Raw genomic sequence first — 18,456 nt, 5'->3', positions numbered from 1 at the left:
AGGCTCAATGTCACAATCCACCCAATATGGTCACAGGCTACCAGTCCAAACCATATCAAACAGAAAGCAGATATACAAGAATACATGTACATGATCAATAAACATAATTTTTCATACTCCTGGACTGGTATAGGTGACATGCTAAGGTGTATAAATGTTCAAAGTGTGCTACCATAGCTCAACCAGGAAAACACATCACGGAGGTAGCGATTATCAGGTTTAAATGAGGAGATTAACTTCTCTATAACCTCAAACATGGTACAAATAGCACAAAAAAGGGTACAATTATCAGATTCATCACAACATTTAAGCTTAGCAACCAATTCAAGGGACATCATAGCCTAAGCACTAACCCGAGCATGGATAATACCCTGGTGCATGCACATGGGCTCAACCCCACACATGTGCGGCACTCATAGCACATAGCTATCACAAATAAATTGGGCAACTAGTGCCTCGACCAAGTTTTGGTAAGATACTTACCTCAAGCAAGCCAAATCATTTCTCTAATAAGCCATTCCCGCATGAATCAACCTCCAAATGATAAAGCTAAGATCTTGAATCAATCATGTAAAGTCAACCCAAATATTCAACCCTGGGCCGGCACCTGGAACCTGAAAAAAATCACAAACTCCGAACACTCATTCTAATATGAGTCCAAATATATGTGTTTCATATGGATCCGACCTCAAATCGACCTTCAAATCATAAATTCTCACTCTCCAAAATCATAGTCCAAACCTCCCCCCAAATCCCACCTCTAATTCACATAAATTGGGTGTAATAATCTATGGGTAATCAATATTCAACACCAAACTCAAGTAAGGATCATTTACCCACTCAATTATGATGAAATGTCCTCCAACAATCGCATCCATGAGCTCCACAACTCGAAAAATGAGAAACATGACCAAACCCTCGATGTTAAATAATGCTCAGTAAATCCGCACCTGTGGTTACTTAATCGCTTATGCGGTGCCGCTTCCGTGGTAAATGGACTATATTTGTGATCCCCATTGAGCCGTCGTCCTTCCGCTTTTGCGGCTCAAAAAGCGCACATGCGCTTCAGCTTCTATGGACATCTAGTTGCACCTGCGGCTTTGCTTCGGCGTCCTAGCTTCCGGACATGCGGTCTCTACACCTCCCGCATAAATCCCACACCTATGCGACAATGGCCGCATCTGCGGCCAAACCCCCGCAGATGCGAAAACACCAAAAGCCCAAAATTTTCAGCAATGCAACATAGTCAAAAAAAAAAAGATTTGAAATCAATCTGAAACACACCCGAGGCCCTCGGGACCCCATCCAAACACACCAAACAATCCCGAAACATAACACGAACCTACTCGAGGTCCCAAATCACACCAAACAAAATTAAAACTACGAATCGCAACTCAATTAAAGCGTATGGAAACTAATGAACTTTCAACTTCCAAAACTCATACCGAACCACCTCAAATCTACTCGGATTGACCTCAAATTTCGCATACAAGTCCCAAATGACACAACGGACCTATCCCAACTCACGAAACCAAACTCTGAACCTGATATCAACAAAGTCAACTCCCTGTGAAACCTATCAACCTTCCAAACCTTCAACTTTCCATCTTTTGCCAAATAAAATCGAATAAATTCAAATCCGGACATATGCCTAAGTCCAAAATCACCATGTGAAGCTATTTGAACCATCAAAATACTATTCCATAGTCATCTACGCCTCTAACCAAGGGACTAAGTGTCCCAATTTGATCCAAAACATTCCTAAAACCAAACCAATCACCCCGTGAAGTCCCCAAAATCCCAAATAACATACGTAAATTTTCAAATAGGGGAAACTGGGCTAAATTTTTCAAAACGACCGGCCGGATCATTACATTCTCCCTCTCTTAAACAAACGTTCGTCCTCAAACGAGTCTAGCATCATACATGTAGTATAAAGAGGTAAGGATATATGTTTTAGATCTCCTGCTCGATCTCCCAAGTAGCCTCCTCGACTGGATGACCTTTCCAATGAACCTTCACTAATGCTATATTCTTCGACTTCGAACCTGCCGATCAAAAATGGCCACTGGCTCCACATCATAAGCAAAATCCCCATCCAACTACATTGTGCTGAAGTCCAGAATATGTGACGGATCCCCATAATACTTTTGGAGCATAGAAACATGAAACACTATGGGAACACCCAATAGACTAGGTGGCAAGGCCAGCCTGTAGGCCACCTCCCCCACTCTCTCAAGTACCTCAAAAGGACCAATATACCTAGGGCTCAACATGCCCTTATTCCTAAACCTCATCACACCTTTCATGGGAGAAAATCCAAGTAGAACCTTCTCACCCACCGTATGTGCCACATCACGAGCCTTCCTATATGCATAACCCTTCTGCCTAGATTGCGTTGTACGAAGCCGCTCCTGAATCAACTCCACCTTCTCCAAAGAATCACAGATCAAATCAGCGCCCAACAACCTAGCCTGCCCAGGCTCAGACCAACCATCTGAAGAACAACATTGCCTCCCATACTAGGCCTCATAAGGAGCCATTTGTATACTCGACTAATGGCTATTGTTGTAGGCGAACAATACTAAGGGTAGAAACTGATCCCATGATCATCCAAAATCAATGACACATGCTCGTAACATATCCTCCAAAATCTGTGTAGTGCGCTCGGACTATCTGTCCATCTGGGGATGGAATGATAAACTCAGCTCGACCTGTGTGCCCAACTCACGCTGCACTTCTCTCCAAAAATGCGATATAAACTACATACCCTATAGGAAATAATAGACACGGGCACACCATGAAGTCGTTGAATCTCACGAATATAAATCCAAGCCAACTGCTCTGAAGAATAAGTGGTCATAACTGGAATGAAGTGTGCAGACTTGGTGAGTCTTTCCACAATGACCCACACTGCATCGAATCTCATGAAGGTCTGTGGAAGCCCAACTACAAAATCCATAGTGATACGCTCCTAATTTCACTCCGGAATATCAAGCCTCTGAAGCAAACAAACGGGTCGCTGATGCTTGTACTTCACCTGCTGACAGTTCAAACACCGAGTAACATACTCAACAATATCATTCTTCATCCTGCGCCACCATTAGTGTTTTTTATACCATGGTACATCTTCATGGGCCCCGGATGAACGAAATACCACGAATTATGGGCCTCATAAAGAATTAACTCTTGCAACCCATCCATATTTGGAACATAGACCCGGTCCTGTAGCCTCAGTACCCCATCATCACTAATAGTAACCTCCTTAGCGTCGTCGTGCTGCACCGTGTTCCTCAGGACAAGAAAGTGAATATCATCATACTGACATGCCTTGATGCTGATGCGCTCAAGCAAGGACGACCGTGGTACAACACAAGCAAGAACTCTGTTGCACTCCGAAATATCCAATCTCACGAGCTGATTGGCCAAAGCTGAGCATCCAACTACTAACAGTCTCTCCCCAACAGGGATATAAGTAAGACTCCCCATGCTCTTAGCCTTCTTATGCAAAGGATTTTCCCCCACATTGACCATCCCCAAATGATAAAGAATGGTGATATCATAGTCCTTTAGTATCTCTAACCACCTTTATTTCTTCAAGTTCAGATCTTTTTGCTTGAATAAGTGCTGGAGACCCATATGATCTGTGAATACCTCACAAGACACATGTAAATATAATGCCTCCAAATATTGAGTACATGAATAATTATTGCTAACTCCAAATCATATACTGGGTAGTTCTTCTCATGGGGCATCAACTGACGTGAAGAATAAGCAACCACTCTACCCTCCTACATAAACACACATCCAATGCCAATCCATGAAGCATTATAATAGACTGTATAAGAACCCAATCCCGAAGGAAAAACCAAAACTGGAGCTAAAGTCAAGGCAGTCTTGTGCTTCTGAAATCTCTCCTCACACTCATGTGACCACTTAAATGGGGCACCCTTCTGCTTCAATCTAGACAAAGAGGCTACTAAAGATGAAAACCCCTCCACAAAACGGTGATAATACCCAGCCAACCCAAGGAAACTTCGGATCTCAGTAGCAGAAGACGGCCCTTGCCAACTCTGAACTGCCTCAATATTCTTCGAATCCACCTTAATCCCCTCACTAGACACCACATGGCCCAAGAATGCCACCGAGTCTAGCCAAAACTCACACTTGATGAATTTAGCATATATATTCTTCTCCCACAAAGTCCAGAGCATGATCCTCAAATGCTGCTCATGATCCTCCCAGTTACGAGAATACACCAATATATCATCAATAAAAACTATGATGAATGAATAAAGATAGGGAAGAAATATGTTGTTCAAAAAGTGCATAAAAGATGTTGGGCCATTAGTCAACCCAAAAGACATCACCAGAAACTCACTGTGACCATAGTGGATCAAAAAGGCCGTCTTCGGAATATCTGAAGCCCAGATCTTCAACTAATGGTACCCCATTCTCAAATTAATATTCAAAAATAACCTAGCACCTAGAATGTGATCAAATAAATCATCAATACGCGATAGTGGGTACTTGTTCTTGGTAGTAACCTTGTTAAACTACATATAGTCAATGCACATCCTCATAGAACCATCTTTCTTCTTCGTAAATAACATTGGTGCACCCCAATGTGGCACACTATGCCTGATGATACCCTTATCAAGCAACTCTTATAAATGTTCCTTTAACCCCTTCAACTCTACTGGTGCCATGAGATACAATGGAATAGAGATAGGCTAAGTTCCCAGCACCAAGTCAATCCAAAAATTAATATCCCTGTCGGGTGGCATGCGTGGCGGATCTGCAGGAAACACATTTGTGAACTCCCTCACTACAGGAACTGACTCAATCGTAGGAGTATCAGCACTAATATCTCTCACGAATTTCAAATACGCCAAACACCACTTCTCAACCATCTGTTGAGCCATCGAGTATGAAATCACTATACTAGGAACATGATCCGGGGAGCCTCTCTACTCCAACCTCGGCAACCCGGCATAGCCAACATCATGGTCTTAGTGTGATAATCAAGAATAGCGTGATATGGTGACAACCAATACATGCCAAAATTAATATAAATATCAACCATACTGAGCAATAAGAGATCAACTATGGTCTCATAACCCTTAATGGTGACCACACACGACCGATATACACGATCCATCACAATAGAATCACCCACCGGTGTAGATATATGAACATGCATATCTAGAATATCAAGAGGCATATCCAAATAATGAACAAAATAGTATGACACATAAAAGTAAGCGGGGTAAAATTATACTGAAGCATCACTGTGGCACACTGAAACAATACCTGCAATCACAGTATGGGAAGTAACACCTTCTGGCCTAGCGGTAAATGCATTGCAACACGCCTAACCGATCTCTCCCTCCAGGGTGACCTCGAACTGACTAAGCCCTACCCCTAGCGGGTTATGAGGGTGGTGTAATTGCTGGTGCTTATATCATAGGATGTATACTCTATGGGACTCTACTCAAAAGTATGGGGCAATCCCTCTTAAGATAACTCAAGTCTCAACACACGAGGAAACCCCTCCCATAGGGCTGCTGACACTGATAACCCAAAGAACTGACTCTGGAACCCTGAGCAGATGGAGCACGGTAAGAACTACGTGCTAGAAGTGCACTGAATAATAACTAAACTGGGCGAGCATTATATGAACTGTGGATAATTGATGAACCACGAGGAATCTGACAAGCTGCATAAGCGGGCCTAAAAGAACGACTTCTGCAGTAATGGGACTGGCCTCCAAATGAGGCACTGCTAAAACAACCTAAACCAAGGGGCCTCTTGGTCTCCTGCTCCTTTCGTTCAAGCCTGTGAACCTACTCCAAACGTCTAGCAATCTCAACCACCTGGTCAAACTTAGCATCTGTCTCGACCTGTCGAGCTAAACTGTAATGTAGATCATAGCTGAGGCCATCAATGAACCTCCTGATATTCTCCCTCTCAGTGGGATCCAACCATACTGCATGACGTGCCAAATCTGCGAATCTCGTCTCATACAGGGTCACAATCATACCCTCTGGGCATAGCTTCTAAACCCCCTACATAGCTCCTCTTAGTGAGTCTGTGGAACAAACTTCTCTAAGAAGAGAACTGAGAACTCATACCATATAAGTGGTGCTCCTCCAGCTAGCCTGCCTGACTTATAAGTCTGCCACCATCTGTAGGATGCCCTTGTCAGCTGGAAAGTAGTAAAGGAAACTCGACTGGTGGCCACAATACCCGCTGTGCGAAGAATCCGATGACACCGATCCAGAAAACCTTGAGCATCCCCTGGCTCTCCTCCACTAAAGTCGAGAGGGTCAAGCATCTAAAATAGCTACAACCTATTCTGCTCCTCATCAGACATAGGGGGCCAACCTCAAGCCAGGCAACAACAATTGGCTAAACTGGTAGCACTCCTGGTGTTTGATAACCCTGAGCTAGCTGCTCCGGTGTACGGGTGGCGGGAGTCTGGGCTCCTCCCCCGGCCTGTGAGGTAGCTGGTGCAATTGGTAGCGTACCATCCTGAGCCAAGCTCGTGCACACGCTCAAGATCTGAGCCAAGGCCTCCTGAAGACTAGGTATAATGATGAGCTTAAAACGCACAATTAAATATGCTCGCTAGTCGAATATAGTATAATATAATATCATATCCATAGTGATTGTGTTTAAACAGTGTTTTCGTAGCTTATAGTTTAATTTCTATCCAAGATGATCGACAATTTAGATTTGTGTAATTTAAAGCTAAAATTTAACTAAGAGTCTAAACTATTTGCTAATGACAATCACAACAAGAGTAATCAAAGAAGATATCAATGGGAGAAAATAGGGGTTGATTGGATAGGTAAAAGATAATTGTATGGGATTAACTCTAGTTAATTCACTCTTAATGCTCAAGTGAGTTTCTCGAATTCACTCAATTATTAGTTTAAACGTTCAGTAGAAACTCCTCTCTCAATTAAGTCTCAACCTCACAATATGAACCAATTTATGCTCGGTGAAGATATGCAAGAATTCGTAGTGGATTGGTCTTTAGGAGAACCTCTTCCAATTATCCTCCTAACTAGGGCTAAATGATAATTCAACTAGCCTCTTTCGATTACTAAGAAGAATCAATGAATTCAACCAACAAGATAATGCAAAAACATCACAAGTTATGCGTCTTTTGATTACATGAACATGTGAAAATAGAAGCAACAACTAAAACACCCAAAACGATCCAATACATAAAAACTAGAGTTAATAGCCACAAATAATACTCAATACACCAAATCCATCAATCCCTAAAGAGAACTACTCCATAGATATGGAGTAATTCATCTCCAATAAGTTTAAGTTAAAGGAGAATAAACAACGATCTAAACTCTTGTCTTCATTGAAGATTGAATGATGAAATCCCTTGTGCTCTTGCTTCACCTACTTGTCCTTAGCCTCCTTAGACCTTCGATGTGTCAAAAGTCCCAACAATACCGTTTTTCCATGTATATATACCAAGTAGGGTCGGGCCCAAACGAACACACCTTCTCCTACGCGAAATAGGACTCTTTCCGAAATAAGACGTGCGCGGCCGTGCACCTGGGAGTGTGCTCGGGCATATGCCCGCACACTTTGGATGGTATTCTACCTCACTTGCATGCCCAGTGCGCGCTCGTGCACCTGCGTGGCGTCCTGCTCGATTCTCCATTTCTCTCATTAAGTGCACGATTGTCCGTTGATCCCCGAACACGATCCCAACTTAATCCTTGAGATTTTACTCAAACTTCAAAGCTGCAGAATAGCTTGAATTTATTCCACAACATCTACATAGCTCGGGATCACTCCTACAAGGCATAAAACATACAATTAGTGCAAAACACTAGCAATTAACGCTCAAACTCAAATAAAGTGCAGTAAATTAGAGTGTGATAAGCGACTAAAATACGCAATTATAGCCTACCATCAACATCTCACACTTAACCCATTGCTCGTCCTCAAGCAATCAAACTACACTTTATAATGACAAGACCTTTTTTAAATAACTCACATAACTCATCACACCAATAATATTTAAAATTAATTAAGCACAGCAGTGTAACATCCTAGCCTCAAGATTTGACTCAAAAGCATCATGCATTATTCATAACCCGCTCACCAACTCCAACATAGAGGTCAAGCATTTCCTTTCCTTCGTGAATCAGGTGCCCTCACAACAAAAGAGAGTAGTTCCACACACAATAAACATTAAGAATAACTAGGAACTCAAGATAGACAGAATTCACTCACTCTCAGAAGTGACATTCATATGCCACAAACAACGAATCATAGGCTTGCCCGTAGTGTACTACTCTACTAATTGAGCCCATTCAGTTAAGGATCAAGTAGGACTTTAATTGGTTGTAATGTAAGCTGCGGGACGGGTAGGATATATTTAGATATAAGAGTGACTACACCTCCCTAAGCACTTTAATACATACATCTCATTGTTAAAACCCCACACTTATGTCAAACCAATACTCCATCTTCACATCAATTTACATTAACTCCCAACATCTTTAAGCACAAATACATCAAGAGTTACCACTTATCAATGAATAATTTTCACGACAATACACACTGTATATATATTTTTTCCTTTTTAAATGGCTCTTAATTATTCAAAACAGTGCACCTTTCTCCTTATTTCTTTAGCTCCACTCAAAAACCAACCCAATCAACCCACACATCAACTTTTACAAAGTTCATACAATTTCAAGTGCTCATGAAAAGTAAATGATTCAAATAGATGGTTAATTCAAACAAATGGGTAAGGCTTGTAATGTGGTTACCAAAGAAACAGGATTACAGGCTCAACGGGGTTAACTACGATATATAACAATTAGGTGGGTAAAATATATAATTGGCTCGACAAAGAAATGCCTATATCACTTCCAAGACTGAATAAAACTAATATTTCGCTTTGCAAACACACAGGGTAAGTTCTAGACATCAAATGTAATACACAGAATAACACAAAACCTCACACACACCTAGCACATAACTCACTCAAGATCGGATTATCAAGACACTCTAGTCAAAGCAGATAAGCAAAGTTAAGATTATACAATTTAAGGTACTTATACAAGAGTCAAAAATCGAGCCTAAGCATCACAACTAAAGTACTCACAATTCTCAAGACATAATAAAGTCAAGAGACATTGTCTTCATTTCAAATCACAGCACAAGGTTCCCTACTACTAACAAAAATTAAAAACTAACTACACCCAGTTCAAACAAAACCCTTGAAAAAGAACCGTGGCACAAAGAAAAACCAAGGAAGAATTAGTACACTACCTAACAAAAGAAAATATTTGTATCATCCCGCATTTTCGTATGTTGAAGTTTCGTCGTAAAGTTCGGGAATGAGATTATTTTGAGATTATAAGCATTATGCTATTTCAAACAAGTGATCAGTAAATTTGTGAAGGTGAGAGGTAAGCAAATCGAAGAAAAGGAATTTCGTCAAAGTTTGATATTTTGGGATAAAATATGGCTCGAGCTAAAATACCCGATATTTATGGACTAATACCATACGAGGTACCACATGGCCATGATAGTAAGGTATATAAAGTGTATTAAAAGTGATTAGTATTTTATGTAATTTGAGATAATTTTTAATTATATGGATAATTGATTAATTATTGGATTAGTGGGGGATTAATAAGTTAATAAAGCTAATTAAATAAATCAAGATCTTGGATAAGCTTGGCCAAAAACGTGGCAGCCAAGAAGCTTTATCTACATATGACTCATAAGTCATATACTTGGTGTCACAATTAGGAGATTTTATGGCCAAGTCATCACAAAAAGGTGGGGTCCACAAATCTCAAAAATAAGAGGTTTTTAATACATCTTCTAAGTAACAAAAAGCTTATATTGCTAAGACAATTGAAACCTCAAAAGATAAGAACTTTCATACCTTGATTGCTTAGGAGTTTTCATACGGATAGAACTCAAGTAATTCATTTGAAACCTTTTGATGCGATAAAGCGTGATATTTGCGATTCTAAAGGAGTACGGTGTAATCTTTCTCAAGAATATCATACGGATTTTCCCTTACTTCAATCCGCCGTTCCATGTTTTGTCGCAATCAACGTGTGTTAGAGGGATTGTCAAGAGAATCGATTCAGGCATGTTAAGGCTATCTCTTCTTTCCTTTTGGCATGATCTATACGATACATACGAAACGAGAAAATGAACAACTTCCAAAAATGACTCTATTCATAGAAATGCTAGAGATGCTTATGTTCTTGATTCCCCATGTGTCCTATTATTCTATCATCTGTTCATGGGTCTCAGAAAAATACGTAAGTTGAAAAAAGTTTACTTCATGATACTAATCAAAGGCATAATGGTCTTATGACATTCCGAGAGATTTTATTGACGTATTTCTCATGCATTGCATTCATTTATACATGTACATTGACCCATGACCATATGGCATTATATACGCATATATATATGTATATATATGTATATGGGATATAGAAAAAGGTTACGACGTTATATATGCACCACCACCTGATCAGCTGGTATACATTGATGATTTTGCCCACAGTGGCCGAGATGATATGATGGGATGCCCTCAGAGGCTTGATGATGTTATGAACACATGTACCTATGCACGACATGATATTCATATGCATATGCATGACACTATAAGTATTTCATGATTTACAGAGTTATCCAGACTTACAGGTTGAGTCATTTACTCCATATTTCTTCCATGTCTTTTATATACTTATTTATGTGCCTTACATACTCGGTACATTATTCGTACTGACGTCCTTTTGTTGGGAACACTGCAGCCATACCTACAGGTATAGACAAACAGTTTGACGAGCCCTCATAGTAGATGAGGTTAGCATTCAGCGAAGGATCGGTAATACTCCACCTCATTCGAAGTGCAGCCGAGTATATGAGTCATCGTGTCAGACGTTTTCTATAGACTTATGGGCAGGCCTACACCTTGTCTCATTTGATGTCAAATACACTTAGAGGCTTTGTAGACAGAGGTATATTTTGTACAGTATATCAGAGGCCTTGACGGCCCGTATGTATTTATGTTTTAAGAAAGATGGTTCATTGATACAGTTCTTTCCCACTTATATACATTACGAGATGTGGCCATGTTGGCCCAGTTATCAATGATAGTACGATAAGAAAGATATGGTACGTTGGTACTCGGTTGAGTAAGGCACCGAGTGCCCCTCACGGCCCATCGGTTTGGGTCATGACAAAAGTGGTTTCAGAGCAGTTCTGTCCTAGGGAGTCTACAAGCCGTTTCTAATAGAGTCTTGTTTATGGGTGTGTTGTGCACCACACTTATAAGCAGGAGGCTACAGGGCATTTAGCACTATCACTCTTTCCTCTTACTCTAGATCATGTGGTAGAGCTCACTTGTAAGAATTCAAACTCCTAAATTCTATCTTATTCATAATACAACGATGCCTACATCTAGAAAGACAGTTGGTAAGAGATTGAATGTGGCTATGGAAGAGTTTAGTCAGAGGAACTCGATTTTTCATGATGCTTATGATGAGTAATTGTAAGGTCTTCAATAGATCATGTGTGTACTTAACGTGTAAGCCTTTTGATAAAGAGCCCTAAGGCAAGAATATCTATCCACTCCTATGGTCAAAGGCAATGAGAGATTCAGAAGATAGATACAAGTTTTAACAAGTGAAAAAAGTAAGATGAAGAAGGGTACGAGGCACCCAGTTAATGAAGATTAAAAGTATTTACAATTCAAGAAGAGAAATATAAGCATGTTGAGCTACCTTCAATTGTAACAGACGTATGTACAATTTGCCACACCTATCTCAGTTATGCCCTATAGGAACTAACATATGTGATTTAAGAGAAGGACGGGATATCAGGATCTAGCTGGGGTTAGAGTAACCCAAAATGGTAAATGGATTATTTGCGTTAGTTGACATTTCCGAAGGACAGTGCAAATGTGCTAATAGATCTCCTTGTAAGACACCCAGATGGTGCACTCTAAAATAGTACAGCTAGTTATGATTACTACAAAGATAGGCACTGGAAGCCTGGAAGGGACAAATATTACCTTAGTGTGGCTCCCGTCCCTAGTAGAGAGAGAATTTTAGGCAACCTGAAGAGCCAGTAGATGGAGCAAGGGTAGCTAAAAGCAAAAGAATGTCTTGTTCGAGTTTTCAGAATAAAGTGATAGACATAAATGTTAGCGGGAAATAAGAAGAGAGTTAATGATGCATTATGAGTAAGATATGATACATGGATGATAACGGTAGACCAAAAAGATGATAGTATTATAGATCCTATAGTCAAGTGAAGGAAAAGACGAGAGGTGGAAGGCCTTGAGACAACAAAAGAGTATAGGCCATAAAGTCACATCCTCATTTCGAGAAATAGGTTCGTGACTCTAACGTGATTACCAGAAGGAAAATGTTAGACCCCAGAGTAATAGAAATCAGTATGGATTGGTGAACAAAATAATCCAAGTATTCATGCAACTAGTGGTAGGAGGACCAGGAAAAGCAATTGCTTACATTTAAAGAAAGTTGAGAAGGAACGAAAGGAATTATTTGATTAATGATCCGGAGTTAGTAACGTGATGAACGCACTTAAGAGTTCGGAATATTATCCATGTAGCATATATGTTGACAATCATACAGCCATAAAAGACTCTGGTATAAGTTAAAAAAAAAGAATTGAGTCCAAGTCATAGACAACAGATTGAATTGTTAGAAGATTGTATCATGGATATTCCAAAGCGTCCATGAAATGCTAAAATAATAACTAATACCATGAGCTGCAGATCGGAAGATAGCTTAAGCCTACATAAAGGTTGATTAGAAGGAAGAGGAAACTAAAGAGTTACATCAACGAAGTAAATCAGGAGTCTGATTATTTGACCCAGAAACTTATAGAAACCGTGATTTAGAACATAGCAAAATCACTCTTAATATCAGAGGTCCAAGAGAGATAATACAACAATCATATTCTATAATGGCTCTACGAGAAAGCCAGTTAGAAGAATACCATGCTCATAAGAAGTCAGTGTGAAGCTCCCACCGGATTGTGTATGCACTAGAGGTGCAAATATTATAATAGAGCTTCCAGTTGTGGATGTAAATTATACCTATGTGGAAGGGAGGCCGTGAAAGAAATAAAAGATGTGATGCGAGATTTTAAGACAAATAAGGTAAAGGTGAACAATGTACGAGATACTCAAGTGCAGAAGGTTGTGAATAGTCTATACTTCAGATAGAAGACTAGAAGCGCTGGGATTCAGTATCCAGGAATGATAGCGGCGTCATCAGTGGCATATCATCCTGCCTATGGTTTCTAGGTATCGAGAGGACTAGTTAAGAGAGTAAAGAAGAGTTAGAGACGATGCGATGTCTCGCTTGATGTTCCAGAATAACATGAGGAAATCTATGGTGCAAGCAAGTTGAAGGAAGGTTGCGAGGAATATAAATAGATATGTGTAGGTCGCAAGCTAAAGTATGGCAAAGCGACATGGTTTTAGGAAGGAAGGAGTAAGGGTAAGAAAGGGCGAGTGAGAAGGTGACGAGAATGGATAAGTCCTCATGTTTAAGCCCATGAAAACAAGAGAGCTAATTGTTTCTCTAAGTTATAGAAAGTTCAGTATAGGCTGAATGAACTCAAAGGAGTCTAAGACTAATAGCATTTAGAAGATATGGAATGATGCCCTTGCAGTAGAATAAGGGTGTAATTATGATAGATAAAGAGGCCTTCGATTGAGTAATGATTTCATGAATTGTACAGGATTAAAATACCCACGTAAGGCGAATCATATTGGGATCACTATGATATGAAATAAGGTTATGGAAGTATAGTATCTCCCCTAGGTGGATCAGGAAAATCACTTCAAATGTTCCACGATGCAACGTAAGCCCTAGTGGCAATGTATTACGTACGAAATTACAAGTTATCAATGGAAGATTGTAGATCAACATTGAGCTGAATCAACAATGGATGGATAAAAGTTACAAAGTACGAGATGAGATTAGGCCATCAGTCTTAAGATCAACAGTAATGAAGAAGCGTTAAAAAACTTAGCTTTATGCATATAGGATAAGCAACCGGAGTAACCTGGAGTTTGGTAGCAGACCTCAGTAACGATAAATCAAAGTAAGAGTTATGGCAGTAAAAGTATATTGTAAGTCAACTGATGTAAGCTCGGAAATGAGATTATTTTTGAAAGTATATAAAGTAAGTTAATCAAATTACCTTGGAGGTTACAAATATTTAATATCATGAACAACAAGTACCAAGAGAGTTGGAAGGTTTAGAAGCTATACGAATTGAAGAAAATAAGTTTCGTCGAAAGTTGACAAGTTGGGAATGTTTTAATCCGTACTTTTAGGGTGAGACTAGGGAGATTAACATAATATGAAGTGTATGTTATGAGTTATTTTAGTCGTATGATAGTAGTGTGTTACGTTTTAAAGTCAAGTGCATTATGGAACAAAAATTGATGAAAGTCGTCATAAGTTACGTTCAAAGGTTTTACTGAAATATGGGTCTAATATCACTGAGCGTTTCTCCCAATATAATTATAATTACAAGGTGATCCACCAACCAAATTGAAGAAATATGAGTCTAGTTTCAAACTCATTAAACCATTTGTCGATACGGCGTTAGAGTATAGATATTCACGTTCTTGCGAGATTGCACAGGCAGCCCCTATTGGACCCACTTAGGTGGTGGTCGGCCTACTTTGCTTTATAAACGATTTGGACGACCATTCTTGCTCAATTTTAGACCCAACTTCATTCCAAAACTCCTCCTAACCCTCCTAAACAGATTCCTAAGGTTCAAGGATGATTCCATAGTGATTAGTCCATATTTCAACATCAAAAGTTAGTTCTAGTGAAGAACGACACCTCTTTGAGGTTGTGTTGTCATTGAGGATTATTGTGAGCTGTGTTTGGCTAGAATTTCAAGTGTTTGCCACTAGTTTAGGTATGTATAATACTCTACTACATGTTTTTGAAGTTGTTTGTATGTTGGTTGCATTATTTGAGCAAGATACTATAAGAGTAGACTTGAAATTATTTGAGATGTTATTGTTCTTAATGGACTGTTTTGGAAAGGTTGTTTTCATGAACTTTAAATGGCTGGAAACCTTGAAAAGTGACTTTTTTATGCTGTTGTTATTATCAATATATTGTGTACATGTCGAACTTGATGTTGGTATTGTTAATAAAAAGATACAGGATTATTTGAGTGTGAATTAGATGATTAATAGGAGGTTGGAAGTCCCCCGATTATACTTAATATCGTGCTGGATATATTGTTAAGTTAACTAATGAATGATAATAGGGTTGAAGGATGCTATAGGGATTCAATCCGGGCTTGCCGCTCATCGTGATATGCTGATGACTTGTTAGTGAAATATTTTGTACCCTATTATTGATGTTGTTCTTGCTTTATTGCTCTAGTTGTTGGGGTTGATTTGTGGAGTTGGAGAAACTCAATTTTATAGGCGAGATGCTGCCCAAATTTATATAGACAAGTTACTAACTTTGAATATTCAAATAAAGTTCCTTCTTAGAATTAATCATAGACCTTGTTGTATACTGTAGATTGACTTGCATTGTGGACTGCTTGGAAAGTATTGAAGAGACAAGGAGATTGAGGTATATTAAGGCTAAGCATTTCCTTCATTCTGGCATGATCCCATAACTACATGCGTTTCATAATGAGACATAAAGAGAAGTTTGTATTCCTGAACTTATGTACATTATCCTAGTCTCATAAGTTACAATATTCTCGCTTAAGGACTTTATATTCAGTTAAGTATAGTCTTCTTCAATCAAGAGAGCAGAGGATCTCTATATATATACAGTATTACAGTATATTCACCACCACCGAGCTATAATCGGTGGATATGCCCCCATTGGGCAACCTCTTATCAGATGGTAAGTTATATACCGAGTCTACTGTGGCCAAGAGCCTATGAGAGAGCCCAGAATGGCTGAGTTATCGAGCCTAGTATGGCCGAGTGCCTGTGAGTGAGCCTACTATGGTTGAAGAGTTACACGTACCGAGCATTATAGGGCCAGACAACTATTTTACTTACTATATTGAGAGAATTAAGTCGGTATCAGCAGGTAAACATATCTTCAAATCATCTTTGACTCCCAGTTACTTTTAGTTATTATATTATCGATTCATTTTCAGCTTTCAGCTAGTCTATTGCGTTAAATACTCGGTACATTATTTTATATTGATGTCTCTTTTGCCGGAGATGCTGCATTTCATGCCTGTAAGTTCTGATAGACATTCGGATACACCTTCCCAATAGACAAAGCCAATCATCATCTTGATTGGTAAGCTCCACTCCTCTGGAGTTACCAGGTCTAGACTTTGGAGTTCATTTTGTATATACAGGTTTCACGGGTAGGTCGAGGCCCTATCCCAACAATGATACAATTTTGTTATCTCTGTAGGCTTATAGACGAGTCTTGTATATTTTGTATGTTAGTATTGTGTACTTCCCAGCCCGGTGTGCATGTTCAGTTTGGAATTGCTCGTTGTAGACATTCATGGAAGCCTCGTCAGCATGCATAATTTTGTAAATGAGATTTTTGGTATATCTATCCCTCTGATGAGATAGACATTATTTTGAAATGATTCAGAATATGGCATCGTTGTCCTTGATTGGTATTGTCAGCTTGCAAGTAGGCCTCGTCAGCGTAAGTTAAGGGCTACCCCTCTAGAGTTCACAATTATAAAGTGGTATCCTCGGGCCGAGTATCGCACTGGGAGCCAGCCATGCCTCCCCAGGTTTGGTGTGTGACAGGCCTGTTAGGATTGCCCCTCCAAATTGACCTCTTTCCCCAGACGAGTCACCATAAAAATCTCCAAAATACCGAGGCTGCATGTCTCTAAATATGGCCTCTCTGCTCTGGCTGCGCATACGCTCGATCCTCCAAGCTATCTCCATGGCCTGGTCGAAGAAAGTCTCCAAAGTCTCTATACCACATCTCTGCCTTAGTGGGAGTAATATAGTCGCATGGCGAGACAACTCAGTGAATCTCGTCTCATAGTCGTTCAAGGACATCTAGCTCTGCTGGAGCCACTTAAACTGGCCCCGTAACTCCTCTCTCCTGGTAGGTGGAATATACTTCTCCGGGAAGATATGCGTGAACTGATCCCAAGTCAAGGGAAATCAACCTACCAGTCTACCCAGAAGATACAACTGCCACCATCTTTAGGCCTTTGCCTTCAACTGAAATATGGTGAAGTCCACCCCATTGGACTCCACTAGTCCCAAATTGAGCAGCCTGTCCCTGCAATGGTCAATAATATCCTACAGGTCCTCTGATAGCTCACTACCAAAGTGGGGAGGATTTAGCCTGTGAAATCTCTCCATCCCCTTCTGCTCATCTGCAATCGTGGATGGTCCAATCCCTGTCCGAACCATTGTAATCGGCTGAATAGAAACAACCTGCCCTACAGTATGAGTGGTAGGGTTCTGGACTCCCCTCCAGCCTGAGATGTGGCCGGGTCCACTGAAAATAGGCTGGCCTGAATCATAGTGTCCATAAACCATAACATAGGTTCCGTGACCTCCTAAAAGTTTAGTGCAGTCGTTAACTCTACCGGGGCATGCTTGACTGTAGGTATCTCATCCTGCTCCTCAATAATAGGATCATTCGCCGGATCTATTGGTGGTGCCACTAGAGCTACTCTGGGATGCCCCCGTTCCCCGACAGGAGCTCTGGCCCCTCCTCAGCCTCTACCTCCACCTCTAACTCCCAGGGGTGCAGCCCCTCCACCACTAGATGATTCCATCGTGCCCTTTCTCACTATCTAAGAGAGAATAAGAGAAGAAGTTAGACTTAGAAAAACATCGATAGGACCATAAGAAAATTAAGAAAGAGAAGTTTTCTGACGCCCTATAGCCTCTCTAAGATAAATGCAAATGTCTTTGTACTGATCTGCAAGACACTACGGGCCTGCTCATCACTCGTGAGACCTATGTGAACCTAGTGGTCTAATACCAAGCTGTCACGACTCAATTTCCACCATAGGCCCCAACGTTGCCATCAGGCATGCCAAAAATAACTCAACACTATAACAAGTAGTTCATAACACCTTTTAAAAATAATTAGCAAGATAAATGCATAGAAATCGATCTATAATCATGGTAAGAAACTAGAATCATCGTCAAGATTCGAAACATGGTCAAAATATGAGGGTGAATATCATAACAACGATACAACCGTGAACAACAGTGTAAAATTTCCAAAATTGGTCATATAAATGCATGAGCATCTACTAGAATATATACAATACTACTACAAGAATTGTCTGGAATTGAAAGTAGATAGAATACAGTAAATAAATAGGAAAGAGACTCCGCGTACTGCATATCGAAGCATAGTGAGCAACTCACCACTAAGTCTCCTTAGC

The sequence above is a fragment of the Nicotiana tabacum genome, chromosome 15 (assembly GCF_000715075.1).
Source record: "Nicotiana tabacum cultivar K326 chromosome 15, ASM71507v2, whole genome shotgun sequence".
NCBI classification, from domain to species: domain Eukaryota; kingdom Viridiplantae; phylum Streptophyta; class Magnoliopsida; order Solanales; family Solanaceae; genus Nicotiana; species Nicotiana tabacum.
The sequence above is the reverse complement of the archived record's forward strand: the minus strand, read 5'-3'. Positions refer to the sequence as shown.